We start from the raw sequence: 17,665 nt of genomic DNA on the forward strand, positions 1-17,665 counted from the left end.
TCTCCAGTCCAGTTCCCTCTAGGACTTTGAACATAAATGCATGTTGAATTTTGTCAAAGGCCTTCTCTGCATCTATTGAGATACCATGTGGTCCTTGTCTTTGAGTCCATTTATATGATTAATGGTGCTTCTTGACTTACGTATATTGAACCATCCTTGCATCTCTGGGATAAAGCCTACTTGATCATGGTGAATGATGTTTTTGATGTGTAACTGTATGTGGTTTGCAAATATTTTGTTGAGAATTTTTATATCTATGTTCATTAAGGATATAGGTCTATAGTTTTCTTTTGTGGTTGTGTCTTTACCCGGTTTGAGTATTAGAGTGATGCTGGCTTCATAGAAGGAATTTGGAAGTTCTCCCTCTGTTTCTATCTTTTTGATTGGTTGGAGGTTTTCTTTAAACGTCTGGTGGAATTCTGTTCTAAATCCATCTGGGCCTGGGCTTTTTTTAGTTGGGAGGCTTTGTATTAATGGTTTCAATTTCCTTATATGTTATGGGTCTGTTTAAACTGTTGATCTCTTTTTGGTTTAACTTTGGTGGTTCCCATGACTTCAGATATCCATCCATTTCTTTTAGACTTTAAGATTTAGTAACTTACAGGTTTTTTAAATATTCCCTTATAATGGTCTGGATCATTTGGGTATCTCTTGTGATGTTTCCCCTTTCATCTCTGACTTTGTTGATTTGGATTTGCTCTTTCTTTCTTTTGGTTAGCTGGGCTAAGGGTCTGTCTATCTTGTTTAGCTTTTCAACGAACCAGCTCTTAGATTCATTGATTCTTTGTATTGTTTTCTTTGTTTCTATTTCATTAATCTCTGCCCTGATTTTTGTTATTTCTTCTCTTATGCTGGGTTTGGGTTTCATTTGTTTTTGCCTTTCTGGTGCCTCGAGTTGCAGTGTTAGGTCATTTATTTGGGCTCTTTCTAATGTTTTAACGTAGGCACTTAGAACTATAAACTTCCCTCTTAGGACTGCTTTTAACATGTCCCAGACATTGTGTTGTATTATATTGTCCTTTTCATTGAATTCCAGGAATTCTTTTATTTCTTTCTTAATTTCTCCTTTGACCTACTCATTGTTTAGGAGTGTGTTGTTCAATCATCACGAGTTCATGCAGTGAGTAGGTCTTCGTCCAGTGTTGATTTTGAGCTCTACTGCATTGTGGTCCAATAGAATGCATGGAATTATTTCAATTTTTATATTTGTTGAAGTTTGTTTTGTGGCCCAGTATGTGAAATTTTTGAAAAATTTCCATGGGGTGCTGAGTAGAAAGTATAGTCTTTGGTGTTTGGGTGGAGCAATCAAAAGATGCCTGTTAGGTACATTTGATGTATGGTATCATTTAATTCAGATGTTTCTCTGTTTATTCTTTGGATGATGCTATTACTTTTGACACCCCCTAGCTCCTGTACTTAATAAAAATCTGATAAGAAGTTTAGTGTGGGATGGGGTAAAAGCTTGTAACATCTAACCTTGAATAAGTTTCTTATATGAATATATTTGAGAATAAGAAGCATTCTCTCAGGTACAGACTATATGGGTTTGAGAATTGACCATACACTGTTAAGAAACATAAACTTTATTAAAATGTTTCAGTGATTTTTTTAATTGGCTGTGGTTGTATCAGCAATGTATGTACAAGACAGAAAATTCTTTCAAAAATAACAAGATGTATAAATAAAATAATAAAATATCATACAATTCTACTAACAGTGGTCACCAAAGAACATTCTAGTACACTTAGAACTTGTGGAGAGTAAAGGGGAGTTTGCTTCCAGTCTTTTAAGTCCTAGTCCTTTATCTTAAATCTATCTTGTATCCTTTGTTTTTCTTTTTTACTGGAGAGTGTGCATCTAAAGTTTACCCAGTGAAAATTACAATCCTCTTCTCAGAAAAGCAGGAAATGCGGCCTTCCTTTCTTTCTACTTTACTAGTTTAGTAGACGACTAGCTTCCTTGGCGATGCCTCCATTCCAAGGCTTCTTTGTTCTCCAGCAAGGTGAGGTGGCTCCAAAGCCTTAGAGTTTCCTCCTCTGGGCTTAGATGTCTGTCTGGTGTCACTGTGAGCCATCTTCTCAGTGTGGGCCTATCTAAGCCAGGGTGCCCTAGAGTTTAGCTCTCTCAGATCTCACTTAGAATGCCCAGCTGATGGGACCCTCTGAGGGTTCCTAGAAAGCATTTTTGTCATAAGGAATCCCCATGAAACCTCTGTCAGAAGTTTTGTTATTTCCTGTGATAGATTCAGAAAGCAGAAGTCTCCATGTTAACAGGCAGGAAGATGTTAAGGCTGCAGATAGCATACTGACCCAGCTTCTACCACAAGCTGTGAACACAGCTCCCTCCTGCACCCTGGCAGGTGCAAGCCCTCACCACAGTACTCATTAAACTTCTCCAACATATTTCACAGAGATGTCATTTCATCTGTTCACCCACTGAACTTTGTTGCTTTCAGTAAGAGAGAACTCATTAAATACAAATCAGACATAGCTGTGCCAATGTCATGCCTTGGTTTGTCATATTCAAAACAGGCAAAGTGGCCAGGCTGCTATACTGAAATGGGGCAGAGGCTGGGGTCAGGGACACACAGGACCTCCAAGTTCTCTCTACATAGAGCATGATCCCTAGGCAGGTTGGGGTTGTAGAAACCCCTCAGAGCCCAAGGTTATTAAAGTCCTACTGAGTGCAGCCCTGCCTTCCAGAAAGTGCAGAGACCAGGTATGTGAGTCAGGGATGCAACCTGGACCACACCCTGTCTCACACCGAGCCAGGACTCCTTCTTCCACCCTCACCCAGAGCTCTGGGCCCCATCTGAAGACAGGACACACCCTGTAGGCCATTCCAACCTGCTCCAGGATAAGTTGGAGCCCATCAAAAAGGCCACTTGATGCTCCAGAATGTTCCATGCTCAGCAGTAACCACCCTAACCTGGGGCTCCCACCCACTGCCTTCCCTTTCAGGCTGTGGTGATTCCTGCTTTCCATTAATTATAGCTAAGTGGGGGTATTTAAACAATTAACCATGTTCCAGGGGCTGGGGATGTGGCTCAGTACAGAATTTCTGTCTAGTATGTGTAAGGAATTGGGCTTCATCCTACACAGAAAAGAAGTAAGGGAGTTAAGATAGAGGGAGAGAGGGAGAGAGAAGATGGTCATGCTCACATTTTAAAAAGGTGCATTTCTAGCACTTGGCCCCCATGGCTTACCTATTGTTTATCATATTAATTTATATTTATGGTGCTTTTTATTGTCTTTTTGAGGCAGGGTCTCCCTGTAGCCCCAGCTGTCCTTGAACTCCCAATGCAGACCAGGCTAGCCTCAAACTCACAGAGATCCACCTGCCTCTGCCTCCATGGGCTGGGATTAAAGGCATGCACCACCACACCCCGGCCTTTATGGTGCTTTAACAGAAGAGACTCTTTCTTTAAGGGTCTCCATTTTGCCATGTTCCCTCATCCTTCACTGGCTAGCTCCAAAGCCTCTGGTAGCTGAAGCTTGAACCACTAAACAACAACTACAACAATATACACACACAACAATACACAATACACACACAGATACACAGACACACAGTCATTTTTTTTTAACGTTGATATTTTATTTTGGTATGCAACATTTTTTCTTCTTTTCCATTTAAAATTTTTTCTTTATTCTTAAGAATTTTATATATGTGTACAATAAAACATCATATATACCATTTCCCCCCTTCAACTCCCCCCATGTCCCTCCCAACATGTCTCCAATCAACTTCTAAATATGGATCCTTATATTTATAGACAACTGTACCTCCCACCCCCTCACCAAAGAAGCTTCTCTTTACAACAGATGGAGACTATTACAAAAACCCACAACTGATCAAACTCATAGAATAAGTGTCTGTGAGGTGCCCAGCCCCTAGTGACACATCTACAATGCAACCTCCACACCTAAGGCTCCGGGAACATAGAAGAACAGAGGGTGGAAAGAATATTAACACATCTCTTAACTCTCACCTGCAAAGTTTCCTCATGCAACAGGATGGTGATTAACCCAGAAAGCCGCGACTGGCCAAAGTGCAGGGAATAAGAGATTGCAGAGTGCTTATCCTTGAACAGGACACCTATATCAAACCTCTGCCACCCAAGGTTCAGGGACCATCATAGAAGAGAGGGCAGAGAGATTGTAAGAGCCAGGGGTGGTAGAACCACAAGGAATGAGAATTTTCCAGACAGCTAGGAAGTTACTCATGTGAACTCACAGCAATGGTAACAACATGCACAAGACCAGTGAAAGCTTGAGCCAGACAAAATCCCAGCATAGAAGTGGGGAAGTAGGAAAGAAGACCCAACCTTAGATGAGGAATTATTGGCAACCCATAACTGCTGGGAGAGGGAACATCTGTTTTCTTTAAGAGTGTGACTCTAGATAAGTTAACCAGGCTTCCGTGGATGAACATACACCGAAAGACATCACAACCTTGACTCAACAGACCTTAATGTCTATGACAGAGTGCATGAAATCCAGTGGGGCTGGGATCTAGAAGAGGCGTGTAGATAGAGGAGAGGGTCTAAATATGATCAAAATATATTGTATGAAATTCACAAAAATATATCTACCCATTTCTCCCCTCTAACTCTCCCCATGTCCCTCCCAACATGTCCCCCCAACCAACTTCATGTCTTTAGTTTTTCAGATAACCTTCTAAGTCCAGTTAGTGCTGTTCCTATGTGCCCAGCATGGGGCCATCCACTGGAGCATGGGAATCCTGTTGGTGGCCACATTCTCAACATTTTGAAATTATTGTCTTGTGACATGACATTTTTCAAAAGCTTATGGGATCCCTGTGACAGGTGTCACTGTGGGTACTTTATAACCTCCATCCTCATTTCTCACAAGCATCCTCATTTCGTCTTCTTCCTTCATGAGGAAGCCAGGTGATTCAGTTGAAGAAGAGTTAAACCAAGGAAGAAATCCTGTTCCAACTTCATATCTGCAGTTTTGAAGAGTTAAATCAAGGCAGAAATCCTGACCCAACTTCATACCTGCCATTTTTGTCCTGTAAGACCCAGTGGCTGTCGATGGACCAGGGATTCTGCCATTCAGCCTTTGCACATGGGAAGGGTTCTGTTCTAAGTGACACTTCACTCCCTAGATGCCCAGCCTCAGGCTGGCAATGAAAGTGGTTCTGGGTAGTGCACTAGTCTAGCGTGCAGGAAGCTATGGGTTTGCCTCCAAGTGCTGCAGATATAGAGGCCAGGCAGATAGAACACAGCCCTTGATGGGTGCCTCCTCACCAGGGCACTTACTAAGGATGGTGCAAGGAGAAGAATAGGGAGAGGGAGGAAGCTGTTGGGTTTGGTCAGCTAAAGTTCCTAAGAGGAAATGACTTTCAATGGCATGACAGTCAGGGAGGTGACAGGGAGTAAGCTAGGCCTTTCATGGGAGCTGGGCCTTGGAGGTGCTTGCCAGTGACGGTGAGTACATCACCATGGTGTGAGTTAAACCAAGCTTGGCCTAAGGGAGCCCCTGTACCTGACTTCTTACACAGCAGCTGCAGCCTAATGTAGCACCTCAACTAAGAGAAGGCTGGCTTAGGGCTGTACAGCCTTGTACTGCATAACAATGTCCTGATAGATGATGGCCTATGTACAAGACAGTGGGCTCATAAAATTACAATGAGCTGGAAGGCTGCTGGTACAATGCGTGTCACAGCACGCCGCTCAGGTCAGTGTATAGCACTTGGCGCTGGTGACAAATGACTATGGTACTGGTTTGTGTATTATGCTTTTATCACTATTTTAGAGCATAATTCTATGTATAAAAGAGTCACTATAAACCATGCATATTGACATATGTCTGTAATCCCAGCACTGGAGAGGCAAGAAGATTAGGAATTCAAGATCATCTTCAACCAACCTGGACTACACAAGTTCCAGACCAACCTGGAGAGACCCAGTCTCAGGAAAAAACAATTGCCGTGAACGGTAGGCTGTGTTCTACTGGCAGCCACCTAAGATGTCTTCTGTGTACCCCTGGATTGCATTGAGAACCTTCTGGAGTGACTGATGGACCATCTAGATTTGCATGTGTTCTAGAATATTCATACAAGGACAAACTCACTGTCTTTTCATCACAGGTCTCCATTATAGGATTGTGACCATGACCATACACTGACACACCAAATAGCCAAGTCTCAGTCACATACAGCAGCCAACTTCAATCCATCACAGGGGCCAGTTGAGCCAAAGAAGCCTTAGTGCCCAGGTGTCTCTGATTCAGTGGTTTCTCTAGGTCACTTTCATTGTCTGTCCTGACCGTAGGCCAGAGTTCTGAGGATCTGGTCTGCTTTAAGGTTACCTGACTTGACAGTCTTCTTTGCTCAATTAAACTCATTCTGTTTAACTCATCCCTGGCCTTTCCTTTGACCAATGGCAGAATGAGGAATGCAGGAACAGTGAAGAAGCTGGGCATGGTGGGAGCTTATGAACAGGCTGAGTGAGCCAGAGATCCTTTTATGGTGAAAGAAAACACAAACGAGTTAAGTGACCTAAATTATAAGCCTGGCCCTTCAAACAACCTAAGGCAGGCTAATTCTCTTTGTGTTGACTCAAATCCTCGCTACAAGGTGGAGAAATATTACTATATGAAGAAATCAACCCCTTTTGCTCCCTAAGGATGCCAGGACTTCAGTCATATCTTAAATGCTGGTCATGCCCCAGTGGATAGGTCTCTGATTATTTTTTGGGTCCCAGGGCTATAGGAGAAAAAGCTTTCTGACATAAAACACAGAAATTACACTGACTTGTATGAGCTAATTCTAAAGCTCAGTTTCTACAGATTGAAGTACCTTCATAGTTATAGGTTTCAAAACTAAAAGGTCCTGAGAAGACTCAGTCCAGCCATGTCTGATGACTAGGGTGATGCCCAGTGTGCAGTCTCCCAGTCCCAGGGCCAGTACCCAATATGACAGCATCATTTGCCTTAAGCTGTGTTCCCAGATCCTGACCACAGCCTGAAACCTTCCAGACACCATCATCCAACTAAAGTTGGCATTAGAGGGGAATCTAATTGGCCACTGCTTTTGTCCTAAGAGGAAGAGAAATCTGGAAAGTGTAGATAGGCCAGACAGGGTCTTAGCTAAGGCTAAAGGGCTTGGCCAGACCTTCTTTTTCCAGCTCTATGTCCATATCGTTTTTATACCTTTAAAACTAATGAGACACAGTTTGACTAAAGAACTCACTTATTCAATGCACTGTTACCAAGCATCTGTGTGCTAGAGACAGTGCCTAGATAAATGGCTGGTCCTCTTCACCCACCTACAGATAGATGACTCTCAAAAATCGTAGGTCCTTTTCATTCAACATAAGTAGATGCAAAATCTAAGTCTGTCTATCATCTATCTATCTATCTATCTATCTATCTATCTATCTATCATCTATCTATCATCTATCTACATTTATCAATCTCTCTATCATCTCTATGTATGTACACATATATGTAATTATGTCATCAAATGATGCAAAGACTTTAGGAATATTATTCTCAAAAAGAAGCTCACAAAGGCAAGAGGTGAGTGAGCCACACGGGCAGCAGTTTTGCTGGTGCACTTTTCTTGGTGTCATCTCTGGTCTTTCCTGGGCATTGTGTTATACGATCCTGCCTATGGAATAGAGCTGTATACAGTTCCAAATTATCGTAATTGGCTTCAGTTGTCAACTTCATACATCTAGGAAGAGAGAACCTCAGTTGGGGAATTTCCTCTATTAGACTGGCTTAGGGGCATATCTAGAGGGCATTTTCTTGATTGCTGAGTGATGGTGGGAGAGCCCAGCCCACTGTGGGCAGTGCCACCCCTGGGCAGGTAATCCTGTGTTTTATAAGAAAGCAGGCTGAGCACAGCCCAGAAGAGCAATTCAGTAAGCAATATTCCTCTGTGGTCTGTGCTTCACTTCCTGCCTCCAGGTTCCTGCCTTGAGTTCCTGCCCTGATTTCCCTCAGTGTGGACTGTTACTTGGAAGTGTAAGATGTAATAAATCTTTTCCTCACCAAGTTGTTTTTGGTCAGAATGTTTAATCACAGCAATAGAAATTCAACTAGGACAGAGAGGACTAAGGATGATGGAAGCAAACTGAGCATATGGTGCCAGGTCTTATGGAAAGGTTTAGAACAGGGGAAGATCTAATTTGCATGGCTCATGGCTGGTAGCTATATTTAAAACATTAACTAGAAATCATAAAATGTCAGTTGAAGGTCACCACCTTGTCTCCCCTTGGTTGTATCATAGGGAGAATAGCACTGAGCTGAACATCAGATCTGGGTTCTGGCTTGTTCTTCCCCTCAGGCAGTTTGTGACACTAGATGAATCACATTAGCAGTGTTGAACTCCTTCCTCATTTATAAAATAGGAATTACTGCATGTCCTGCCTGCCTGTAAGGCTGTTATTAGGATTAATAATAAAGCTCCTGTGAGTATTTGCAACAGTTTTGTAACCACTCTGTATTATAATTACCCCATTAAAGATGAGACATCTAAGGCTCAGAAGATGAAGTAAGTAACTTGCTGATGGACACCCAGTTACAAAGTGCTGGGTGTGGGATGTGAACTGCCTGGGCTAGAGTAGGCATGTTCTCTCCTGCTGCTTTTCTGAGAGGTGACCACTCTTGGACATGTTGGAATGAAATCTTGTCAATAAATCACCCTGGGGTCAACTTTTAGGAGCTCAGAAATATGTGAGCCACTATTGGCAGAATCTCTCTCTCTCTCTCTCTCTCTCTCTCTCTCTCTCTCTCTCTCCTCTCTGTGTGTGTGTGTGTGTGTGTGTGTGTGTGTGTGTGTTATGTGGGTATGGGGGTACGCATGCACATGGAGGCCAGAGGCTGACTTGGGTGTCTTCTTCTGTGTCTATCTTATTTTCTGAGACAGAATCTTCACTAAATCTGGAGATCTCTCCTTTAACTCAATTGGAAAGCCCCTGAGATGTGTCTTTCTCTGCACCCCCTCTTTTCACAGCAATGGAATTATAGGTTTATACTACTGTGCCTGGCTTTCCACATGGGTGCTGGGATCCAAACTCAGGTCCTTATGTTTGCTCAGTACGCACTTTAAACATGAGTCATCTTCCCAGCTCTCTTGGCAGGATTTTTGGTGCAGAAAACTAGACAGGACATTTGCTCAGAGGACTGGGCACCTGTTGTTGCCATAGTCAGCTCTGCCTCTCTACTGCCCTACTCATCACCTTCTGGGTGTCCTAAGTATGTGTGTTCTTAAAAAGCAGTCCTGAAGAGCGCGCGTGCGCGCAAACACACACACACACACACACACACACACACGCCACTTAGTCATGAACTTATACATTTGAGGAAGTCCCTATATTAATCTTTAGAAGAGTAAACAATGGCCTTTTAAGAGAGTCACATGTAAAGAGGGTACAACTTACCTAGCATATATATTATCTCTACATATTGTATAGATAGATAAAGCAAATATAATCATATAGACAGATAAAGTGAATATATAAAAAGAGCATCCTGCAGGAGCCCATTGAACATATGTATGTATATAATGTATACATATATAATGCTTATCAAAAGACCTGTAGAGAGCTGAGGATATGGCTCAGTTGCTCAGTTGGTAGGGTGCTTGACTGACATGCATGGAGTCCTGGGTTTGATTCCTAGCATTGCATAAACCTGGTGTAGTGATGCACACTTCCCAACACTTGAGAAGTAGAGGCAGGAGGATCAGAAGTTCAAGGTCAGCCTCAGTTGTATAATGAGTTCAAGGCCAGCCTGAACTATATGAAATCCTGTCTCAAAAATAAGATCAAGGAACAAAAGACTCAAAGAAGAAACTGAAGATACACACGTCAACATGCCAAACAGCCATCTGATTCCGTGTGTAACTGCTCTGGAAACTGGCAGGCATGCTGGCGACAGTGGGCAGCCAAAGTACTCCACCTGTCTGACCTTTGGGAATTCACACCCTGGCAAGTGGAACCCTCCCCTGCTTGTGGATATCTCCTCTGTGTGTGTGTGTGTACACCTGAATTGCTTTACTGGTTCCATTTTATATACAGGTTTAAGTATTCCTTGTCTGAAATGCTTGGGACAACAAACATTTCATATTTAAGGTTTTTCAGATTTTGGAATATTTTCATATACATAATGAAATTTCTTGGTGACAGGACCTAAAGTCTAAACATGAAATTCATTATGTTTCTTATACACCTTAGACATAGCCTAAGGTAATTTTATACAAGTTTCCACAGTAATCTGTCAAATGAGGCAAGGAATGGAATTAAGTTGTCTGCCAGCCCTCAAAAAAGTTTTGGAAACCAGGATGCTATCTCAGTGCTCTGGTTGCCAAGGTAGACACATTAGAAGCTTGAGGCCAGCCTAGGCTACATAATGAGACCCTTTGTAAAGAAAAAGAGAAGGGGGTGTGGGAAAGAGGAAGGGAGGGAAACATTTTCTTCAGTGATGTAGCCTCCTGCTCAACATGACCCTCTGTACAGTGTACATTTCTATGTGCATGTCTGCTCTGCCACGCCCCTCATGGACATACATGTAGCTAGGAGGAGGGAAAGGAGTGAAGGAGGGAGGGAGGAAAGGAAATAGAGGAAGAAGATGGAAAAAAAAGTTTGAGATGTTGGAACATCTCAGATTTTGGAAAGCTAATATATCAGTTGTCTGAACCTCCAAAGCATCATGATCTCTTTCAAAAGACAGTATCACAGTCGCTGCACCCCAGAGACAAATGCTTCTGTGAGGAGGTAGGCGCCTCTCTCCACCGGCAAGCTCCTAGTTGTGGAGTACTCTACCCTCTCCTCTACCTGCTCCAGGTGGTTTTCTCAGAATAGAAATCTGCCGTGTTCATACCCCTTTTAAAGCCTCTCCCTGACCTCCCAGCCCCATCATGAAAGGGAGGAAGCCTAGGCTCCAGGGGCCTCCAGACCATTTGGGCCCTCCCCACCTCCTGCACTCTGCTACAGGTGGGGCTCCCAATTGCCACCCTACCTGCTCCCTTCAGGGTGATCAGGGAGAGAGAAACATTTTCTTCAGTGACGTAGCCACCTGCTCAGCATGACCCGCTGTACAGGGCACACCTCTATGTGTATGCCAGCTCTGCAGTGCCCCTCATGGACACACGTTAGTTGGGAGAAGGGGTGGGACCCTGGGCAGGACAGAGGTGTCTGCTGTTCTTTTCCATGGCTGCAGCACATGGCTGAGGGACAAGGTTGTATCTTGGGGGAGAAAATGGAATGAAAGCTAGAAAGAATGTCCATCTGAGTCATCCGTGACCCAAGGCCAGATGAGAGGCAGCATCCAGGAATGGAGCAAACCATCAGCCCTGCAGACCTCCAGTGCTCAAAGAAACTGAACACAGAGGTGACCTGTGGACTCTAGCTCCTGGTTATGCAACATGCCGTCTATGGACCCTGAGCTGCAGGGTGGCTGCCAGCTCCCTCCAGAGAGTGTGTGCACAGCCGTCCTCTGGGCTGGTGTTTTTTTTACCCATACGTCTATTGACTCCATAGAGCAGGGATTGAGTCTCTTGAGTCTTGGTGTCCAGATGTCCTATAACATCTATTGGGGATATGAACATTCCCTTACCACCCAATCAGCCAGAAAGTTTTTCAAAAAGTTTCTTATTAGCGTATAGTGAAACCCATATAGCATGTATTGCAACAGCATATATGAAACCCATACATGTATCTGATGTGTTTTATATATATTACACCCCACCCACCTGTGTTGCCCTCTCTTGTCCCCCTTCCCTCCCACTGATCCTTTTCCTTTTTCCCAGCCAGTTCCCCTTCTACCTTCAAACTTATGCTTGTATTGGTAATTCAATGAGCAAAATTAGGGTGGCTTATATGAGTGTGGGGGAGGGGTTATTTACAGGAACATGGGCAGTTTGCCATGGCTACGTCACTAAAGAAAGGTTTCTTCCGACCCTGGCTGGCTTCACTTGGAAGCATGGAGGAAATATTTCCTCTGTGTTAACCCTCCTCTTTGTAGACTGGACAGTGATTCAAGTCCATCTGATGGGGTCTCATCAAACACTAATTGCCTGTGGATCTTCAGGGATCTGAAAGCTCCACCCCACTCCAGCTCTGCAACTAGCATTGTACTTTCTGCTGTATTCCACATTCTACCATCTGTCTGTCTGTCTGTCTGTCTGTCCATCTATTCATCTGTTTATCTGTCACCTATCTCTCCACCCATCTATGTAAATACTTAAATCCTCATTTAAATGGTATTTAGCATCTTTTCATATATTTATTGATTATTTGCATATTTTATTTTCTGGAGAAATGTCTCTTGGGTCCTTAGCCTATTTTTATGTTAGGAAATAACCACTCAGTCAAGTCAAGAAGTATGCTCATTCTATTAAAAGTTCAAAAATCTCAGCCAATTAATTTGCCTTCCCCTTTGCCTTCTCCCTGAGAGGGTTTCTGGGTATAGAACTAGATTCTGGCAAACTGCTATAAGAGATGAATCCAATACATATATAATGGCTCAAACGCAACAAGAGTTTTTTTCATATCCATGCCAAGTCCTAAATATGTGTTCTACTCTGACATGGTGACATGTTTCCACAAGATAATCCAGGGACAAGGCTCCTCTGTCTTATGATTCCACTACTCTCTAGGACCTTACTCCTGATGCCATCCAATGGTACAGGTGGAACACAGAAGGACTCCTGGCTTCTTAAAACCCCGACAGGAATGCCAAGCACCACTCTGCCCATCTGGGTATAAAATCTTGTCATCTGGCCACCCCTAGCTGCCAGCAAGCCTGGAAAATCTAACCCTCTTCTGGAAGAGGAGAAATGATGTGGGGGAGCAACTTAAATCCCTCCATTAGGATGCAACTTGCAATACTAGGACCGGGAAGGAGTCTTACCATGTGCTCTCCCCAACACTCTCTGGCCTTGCCAAGATATCCCTGTTACAGCCTTCTCCAATGCAACTGGTACAGCCTGGCCCCTTGGCATCTCACATTCAACTCAGCCCCAGGTACTGGAGCTCAGACCTCAAATACCATTTAAACAGTTGAGCATTGGGGGCCAGGAACAAATGGAGGACAGACAATGGGAAAGCTGAGGGGAGAAAGAAAACCATGAGAAATCAGAGTACTAAAATACAGGAAAATATCAAGACTAGCCATGGAAAAGGATAAGAAAGAAATCAGAACCATAAATCTGATTTAGATGAAGGGATGGGGTAGCACTGAGAAAAAAGAGACAGAGTCATATCTCTATTAGTCACATAAACCAAATCAATAGTGAATCAACCAAATTGACACTGAAGGATCCAGGACATAAAGATAGATGCAGAGTTGGGCAATGAAAGCACAACTGAAATTGTAATGCAGGTGTGTGGATGGGCAGGATCACACAGTGGTACCTTGGCTGTGGATTAGACCACTGGGGTTCAAATCCCAACTGTGTCCTTTACTGGAAGCATGAGTAATGTAAATCAGCTGCTATGCTGGTTCTCCAACTCCTGGGCAGGTATAACAGTCCCTCCCTCAAAATGTTGAGAATTGAGTTAGCATTTACAAAGCCTTTGAGAGAGGACCTGGCATGTGATATGTTATCGTTATTAGTACTACAATGCCATCTTTTAAACAAGTTTCTTAAAAACAGGGCCTACATGTTGCTAATTTCTATGTTCTACCTAACATTGCCTATGCACAGGAAGTATTCTTCAAATGTATATAACTGAGTGAAAGAGAAATGCAATCCCAAAGCCATCAGTGACTCACTGGCCTTGCATCTCACAGTAGGATAACAGCTGCCGTTTTTTCAGAAATGATTATAACCTTGGAGAAAATGCTCATGCAACTTCAGAATTTCCAGGATCAGTTTTACCCAGTGTGGTGATTTGAATGAGAATGTTCCCCATAAGATCCAAGTATTTGGCCATTTTGTCCCCAGTTGATGGCACTGTTTGGGGAGGTCTTAGGAGCTGTGGCCTTCCTGGATGATGTGCATCACTGGGGGGCAGGCTTTGAGAGTTAAGCCTTGCCAGATCTCCAGTCACACTGGGCTTCCTATGCCTGCTTGAAGATGTGAGTGCACCTCCTCCTACTCCAGCCACCTCTGCCCCCATACCTTCCCATCAGGATGGAATTTGATCCCTCTGGAACTGAAAGCTCAAATAAACTCTTCCTTTTATAAGTTTCCTTGGTCAGTGTTTTTATCACAACAACAGAAAAGTAACTAAGACACTGAGATATGGCCAAGAAGACACAATATTCTTTAAAAAGGCAAAGGATGAAATAACCTAAAACTATGTACAATTATCAAAAGATATCATTCTTCCACAATTGTAATTTATATTCCTGAGGATACAAAAGAAAGGGTATCTAAAGAAATCAGTAAGAGCTTTATCCAGACACTCTCAGATGAGGTGAAGTTTATAATTAATTAATTAATTAATATTTTATGTGTATGAGTGTTTTGACTGCATGTCTGTAAGTGCACCCATGTTGTACAAAACCTGCAGAGGCCAGAAGAGGATGTTGGATCCCCTGGGACCTGGAGTCACAAATGGTTGTTAGCCACTATATGGATGCTGGGAATCGAATCCAGGTCCTCTGGAAGAGTAACCAGAGCTCTTAACCACTAAACCATTTCTCTAGCCCTGAAGTGAGGTTTTTAAAAAGCTGTATGTACATATGTGATGTAAGGTAGTAAGAATAGTGTCAAATAACTAGACTCTGAAATTATGGCTGAAAACACAAGCTACAATACAGTACAAAGGACAGTAAAAAAAGAAGTCTAGCCTTGTGGCTGATAGTAGGATAGTCAATCAATCAATCAATCAATCAATCAATCAATCAATCAATGTTTTTTAAAAGAAAAAAATCTGAGCCAACAGGCCTTGCTAAGCTGCATCCCTTTGGTAAATCATACCTCTGGGCCACTGTCCACACAAGCTTCCTGTTTCTTTGGTCGTCATCTCCTTATGAAGGCTCCTGCATCATAGACAACTTGTATTGAATGAACATGTGTGCTTTTTTGCTTGCTTCTTAGCTTTGTGCCATACAGCTTCAGTCATGAACCTAGCGATGGGTGAGGAAAGATTTCTCCCCTCCACTGTTTTGGGCTTGGGCTTGTACTTAGGGTGTAGCTCAGGAGTCAGATGCTTGTCAGCATGTGCAAAGGCCTAGGTTCCATTCCCAGCACTGGAATAAATGAATAAAAAATAAATTTGCAAAATAAGTACATAAACTATATATTTATTTAATTGATTAAATTTAATACTCAGGGGGCTGTGAGTAGAGGCTTGATGTTATCCAGGACAGGGACTCTGTAACGCTGTCTCCCACTGTTTGATGTGGTGGCAAGAGGCAGATGTACAGGTCAATGGAATGAATACTCAGCAGGCTCGAGGCTCCAGGGAAGTTGCTACATGCAGTCCAGTTTGTTGTCCACTTGATTTTTGTGTTAATGTTCCCAGAGAGAATCATGTTCCTATGTTAAGATGAGAAAATGCCAGCTAACTGTAGGTCGGAGGAGGGGAAGGTGAGGTCAGGGGTAAACATGGGAAGGCTGGGTCTTGGAGGCCCTGAACAGATGAATGTGAAGGTCTGATCCTACAGGAATTCCACTCATGGGTAACAGGTGCCAGTGAAATTTCATAAGCCCCAGGTGCATGTACCAGGTTCATTATGTGCACTGGAGGACACTCATTCCCTGGGGACATCAACTAGGTCTCCTGAGAGGCTGGCTGGCTTAGTTCCTAAGTTCTGGCAGGTGCCCCATATGTGTGTAATCAGGCAGAGGGGAAGTTGTCCACACTGAGGTGAAGGTTATTTTATTCAGGCCACAGGGCACCTCTTCCAGAAAGTTCAGTAGCCTTGGGTACAGTGTCCTCTTCCCTAGACACAGCCTCTGGTTTCCTCCTCCAGAGTCTAGGCTGAGCTATCTCTTGGGTCTCACCTTCGCTCTCCCCACAGGCCACTCTCATGTTGCTGAAGTTCAGCTTTCCAAGTCACATTCCCACACTGCACTGCTGCCCTCAGACGTAGGGCTGACCCTGTGTGGGCCTTTCATATAGCTCAGTGTTATTTCTAAACAACAGTCTTTGTGTTCTAGAAAGGTCCCATGGGTTTACGTGTTGGCTTGCCTGAGTTTACATAGCCAGTAATAGTAGAACTGGAATCTGAACCCAGGGTACTCTAAACTTAAACTATGTTCTCTCCTCTAGGCAATGCTGTGTAGGCCTTGAGCTAGAAGCCCAGAAAATGTATTGAATAACAGAATTGGAGATTTTAAAATACCAAGATAAATCAGTTCATGGTACTGAGTCTATCAGCAAGCTATGAATCAAGGCCAAGTATGCATTTGTTCCCATACTACATTAATAAAACACTGCATAGGTATAGAGCACATCTAGCAAAAATAAACAGGTTTGTTCGTTTTTGTTTTTTTTTTTTCAGTAAACTTCGTTTAAATCATGGCAATGACTCGGCCCCACATTGTGGCTCCAGTTGGAGTGCCTCCAGTTGGGCAAGTTGTGTCAGAGTTGTGTGGTGTATTCCAGACCACCAGGGTGACAAAGGGACTAGATATTTCCTGAAGGCCAGGGAACATTCAACCTGGAGAAGAGCAGAAATCACATGACATTAAAACCTGTCATCACTAACGTGAAGAATGTCTCAACAGGAGGTTGGCTTAGTGTCAGGACTTAGGGAGGAAGAGATCCACTTCCACTTGAGCTAACAAATAACTTCCTGGAGAAACAGCAGCACTGGAAGTGATCATAGACACTAGGTTCAGAGCTTGATCTTGAAGTGCTGTTCTCCTCACCCATGGAAGGTTTTCCTCATTCCCCCAGGGTTGCCAAAGAAGCAAATGAGAAGTGAATTTGAGATGCTCAGCCCCATGCTGGCCAGAATAGATCCTCCATAATCATCAGCTGCTGTTAGGTTATTAATCCTCATTTTCAAAACTGCCAAGGAAGTCACAATGGTTTTCAAAAGAGCCTTCAAAGGCCCAGGTACTATGGGCATTGTTGGGGGTAGTGAAACCTTTAGAAGGTGAAACCTAATGGAAAGAAATTAGATCATTGGGCACATGGGCTTGAAAAGGATATTAGGATACCTCTCTTCTTCCTCTGCTCAAAAAAAATTATTGTGCATGTGTATACACACATGTGTACAGGTATATATAACTATGTACTTGCACAAGTCAGGAGGTGGCATCAGATTCCTCAGATCTGGAGTTACAGGTGTTTGAGGGATGCCCAGCTTATGACATGGGTGCCGGAATCTGAACTCTGATCCTCATGAGTGTAGAGCAAGTGTTCTTAACCACTGAGCTATCTCTCCAGTATCTTTCTTCTGCTTTCTGATTCCCAGATGATCTAACAGCTATTTGGAACCAAATGGTAGGCCCATGACGGTCCTTAATGGACTGTGTTGCTATTGTAATCCAAAGCAAAGTGGCCAAGTAATCTTGAACCAAAACATCTGAAAGCAATGAACCAAAATAAATCTTGCCTCTTTTTAGTCAGGGTCTTAGTATGTAGTCCATGCTGACCTGAAACTCATAATCCTCCAGAATCAGTCTCTTAAGTGCTGGAATTATAGGCGTGAGCCACCGTAGCCAGCCTTTTTCCTCCTTGATTTTTCTCAGGAATTTTGTCACAGCAATGGAAAGTCCTCTATTT

The sequence above is a fragment of the Nannospalax galili genome, unplaced genomic scaffold (assembly GCF_000622305.1).
Source record: "Nannospalax galili isolate Female #2095 unplaced genomic scaffold, S.galili_v1.0 scaffold388, whole genome shotgun sequence".
NCBI classification, from domain to species: Eukaryota; Metazoa; Chordata; class Mammalia; order Rodentia; family Spalacidae; genus Nannospalax; species Nannospalax galili.